We start from the raw sequence: 4,492 nt of genomic DNA, 5'->3' as shown, positions 1-4,492 counted from the left end.
GTAGCTATCTTGAGATGCGCAAAGAAGAAAGATAGCTAGGCGAGCAAAGGAAGAACTTCGAATTGCTAGTGCCTGCTTTGGAGTGCCATATCTCGAGTTCTACAACATATATTCAGGTGATTCTAATTGGAGATTAAAGTTTGTCCTCTTAGCTTTCCAACGCCACCGGAATCACCCTGTTTGACCAAGTAACGAAGAAATGGCAGCCGTTTGAAGTTCAGTGCGCAAAGCAGGAAAATAAACAGAAGTACTCAATCGAGTAGATAAATCACTCGATCGAGTACTAGCTACAGCGAGGATAATAGTGTCGAGTATAATTAGATTTATCTTATGCTTATCTTATATTTTAGTTAATAATAATGATACTACTTAGTATAAATAAGAGTAGTTTAGACCTAAGAGCATATCATTCATTCCCTAGAGTCAGTAGAGGGGACGGACGACTGCTTTGTTCTTCATTTCTCTATTTTTCGGATCAATTGTAATTTCTCTTCCCTTGTTCTTATTCATAATTAGTTTGTTCCTAATCTCTATTACTCTCGTATTTAATTTATGCAATTCAATTCTTGTTACTCCTTCTCTATTATGCGTCTTTTAATTAATTGCTTGCTTATTCTTGTTATGTGTTTCATCAATATGCATAGCTAATCCTCTTGCTAGGGTTAGGGGAGTCATGAAACGATGATTTAGATTAATTAGATCGCAGATCCGTCATATTATCATGTTTATGTTGCAATAACTACATATAACTTTAATTAGTTGATTGAGTCGACGCAATTTAACTAGTTAATCCGGTAAACCTTGACCTGGACCGAAAGGTTGGAAGGGGTGAGACCTGTAGTGAACAATATGATACTTTAGTGAGGGCGAAAGTCAAGTTAATAGTGTTTTAGGGCGAATTGAGACCGAAAGGAGATATTCGTAGCCCCTTAAACCGGTATATTGACCTATCTGTGACCTTCGCTATCTTGATCTGGCTTACTTTGACGACCTGACACACTAGTCTTCTCCCTTATTGTTTAGAACTTAATATCCTTCTTATTTCCTCTCTTTTAATCTCCTAATAGTTTTAGTAAAACAGTTTAAACCCCATTTTTCTGACATTCCGACAGACCGAGTTAAACAGATAGATAGCAACTTAGCTTCTCTGTGGAGATCGACCCTGCTTACTGCTAGCTATTAGTTAGTTGTACTTAGGTATTTATTTTTGGTACAGAAACGACCGTATCAAGGAGTATCCACCTTAACAATCGTGGTGTAACACCCCCATTTATTTAGGAACCTTTAGCTAGACATCCCAAGTAAATGAGAGCGTTACCATCTCGGTTTCCCGAGGTAGTGAATAACAAAGTACAACAAACCAAAGTACTTAAATTAAAACTTTAGCGATTACATGTTTATTACAAATTAAACAACCAAAACTTAATATAAAAATAAGATACAACTCGCAGCGGAAATAAATGAAGTGATTAAACAATCTACGTGGCCTAAACTTCTAGGTAGACTGACCAAGTCCTCACGCATTCCCATAAGCTCCCAAGTCAGCTAATCTTTAGTACCTGTCAAATCTGCTCCCCATTATGGTTCATCACAGGTGTTCACGAATACACTATCAACCACGAGGTTGAGTAGGAATAGCCAAACAACAACAATAAATGAATACAAGACAATATTAAATGCAAATGCAATGCATGCTCATGATCAATCCTCCGACGCTCCCATTCATCCCGCCAATCCCTGGCCGGGGTAATCTCAATAACATCACAGAGACAAGTCCTGTAGAACCAGCCCGGGGGAACCAATGCAAATGCTCATGATATGAAATGCAAACAATTGAACTATACAACATTCTTACCATCTCAGACACGAGGCAGAGGAAACCACTAGTATAATTCATCTCACTACCCAGGAGGGATGTTCCTTGGGCAAGTTTGGATCTGCTTTCTTTGTTTTGATGCAATTTGAAGGCGTTTTCCTTTTCCTTTGAATATCTTGGTTTGGTACCTGAAATAATGCAGTTCAAAATATTTTGTTAGGGAAATGCCTGTCAGGAGGGCTTATGGCCCTCAATCCTTTTTAAGAAATCATGGCTTTTTGCCTGTCAGGAGGGCTTTTTTGGGTAAGAGGGGTGGTTGCCAGTTAGGAGGGCTTATGGCCCTCAGCCTGTCAGGAGGGCTTAAAGACAAGTGGTTTGGTCTTTTCCACCATCGTACTTGTCTTTTTATTTTTTGTACTGAGCTCATTTTTTGTATGTGTTTTTTGGGTCAGGCAGGCAGGTGCCGAGTTTTGTGAAGCATTTCTGAGATGCTGTTCAGGTTGGGTGGAGTGGCCCTCAATCCTGAACATTTGTTTAAGCCTGTGTGTAATATATAATTTATGGAAAAAAGGCGTATAAAAGGTTTTTAGAATTCAACATAGCAGCGATATAATAGGCAGACATAGTAGAATTTGTATTTAAATAAAGCAGGCAGATATTCAGGCAGGATGGCAGTTAGCAGAAAAACATAGCATGTTAAGGTCACATGATTTTATTCAGGGGTTTTCCGTATACAACTTTAGCCAGGCAAGACACAAAGTTAATGGTCTTACCTGATTTGGATCATATGATTTTAGGTTTATACATGGAATAGTTTTAGGTGGGAAATGTTCCAAGATCTGGGGTTTATTTCTCCGTCCAGGGTTTGTAGCATGTAGGCTCCCTGTCCTACTATTGAATCAATCAGGTAAGGTCCTTCCCATGTAGGAGCTAACTTGCCAGCATTTTTGTCCTTGGTATTAGGGAAAACGTTTCGCAGGACCAGGTCTCCTTCTTTGAATACCCTGATGTTGACATTTTTGTTGTAGCTTGTGGCTACTGTTTGTTGGTAGGAAGCTATCCTAATCTTGGCTGCGTCTCTTAATTCTTCAGCCAGGATCAGGCTATCTTGCAGTAGTGGCCTGTTTTCTTCTATAGTGTTCAGGCTACTTCTGGTGGTTGGTACATGGATTTCTGCTGGGATTACTACTTCACAACCATAGACCAGAGAGTAAGGGGTCTGGCCTGTGGATGTCTTGGGTGTCGTCCTGTCAGCCCAGATGACTAAAGGAAGTTCTTCAGCCCATCTGCCTTTTCTCCTTTTTAGTTTTTTCTTCAAGCAGCTAATTACCACTTTGTTGCTGGATTCTGCCTGGCCATTAGCTTTTGGGTAGCTGGTCGGACTCTCTTAGGAGGTTTAGTTTTCGGTACTTGTCGTTAGGAGCACCTAGACCAAAACACAATTTATAACTCTACCAACAACTCTACAATTTGTAAAGAGACAAATAAAGGTCGAATCCCAAGGGACGGGAATTGAGATGAGATTTTCAATTGCAACTAGCGGTGTCTAGGGGTGTCACAATTTGGGGTTTGAAGTAGAAGATCACTAAACTAAATAGCAATGAAAATAAACAAGCAAGATGATTAAAAAGGGATGTAAACAATTGATAAAAGGCACTAGGGTGTCATGGGGTCATAGGGGATTCATGGGAATTGATCATACAAACATATTCTCAAATTATAAGCAAGCAATTATTGTTGTGATGGATCGAGTTGGTTTATGTCTTACAATCTTAGGAAAGTTTGGGTCCCGGAGCCGAATCGATTAGATTGTACAACACCTACAAGTCGACTTAATCTTCCCTACTCAACTATATGCATGGTCTAATGAGACTCGAGTTGGTTTATGTCTTACAAGTCTCATTGAAAAGATAGGTGATGGGTAAAAAATGCAAGGATTCATAGGCTCGCATTTCATCAAACATAACATGTGCATAAGTTGAGATCACAACAAGCAAGCAAATAAACTATGAAAACATATTAATTTAAGCATGAATCATCCCCCATGTTAGTTTCCCCTAATTACCCATTAACCCTAGCTAAGGAAACTACTCACTCATTATCATGTTGAACATGCTAGCAAGGTTGTCAATCATACCAACAAAGTAAAACATGATGAATAAATGAAAATGATTAACAATAATTAAAAAGGCATTAAGAGAATTATACCTACTAATGATTCCAATAATAAAGCAAAGAATAATAGAAGTACTTGATGATTGATTGGAAGGTTGTCAATCTCCCAATAATAACCCAAATAATCTTCAATTACCCAAAATGAAAGATGAACAAAAGAGAAATTAAGGAAATGAAACTTGTATTAAGCCTTGATTAAATGTTGATTACAAGATTAAAGAGGGATTTGATTGATATTAACTACACTAAAGATTGCTAAGAAGAACATGCTAATCTAATTAGATTAATGGGGTATTTATAGTGGGGATTAGGTACATAAATTAGGGTTAACTAAGGGCTTAAATGACGATTAAGTCCTTGAGGAATCGCCGGTCTCGAGAGAGACTTCGGTCTCCTTTTCGCCGGTCTTTGTAAAATATGCGTATCCTTCCTTGAACATGTAAAAGTCGGATTTAGCTGTCACAGAATCCGAGCGTCCAGGGCACGGGACGGGCGGATTGT

This window comes from Silene latifolia, chromosome 9, assembly GCF_048544455.1.
Source record: "Silene latifolia isolate original U9 population chromosome 9, ASM4854445v1, whole genome shotgun sequence".
Lineage (NCBI taxonomy): Eukaryota > Viridiplantae > Streptophyta > Magnoliopsida > Caryophyllales > Caryophyllaceae > Silene > Silene latifolia.
This window is presented reverse-complemented; position numbering follows the sequence as displayed.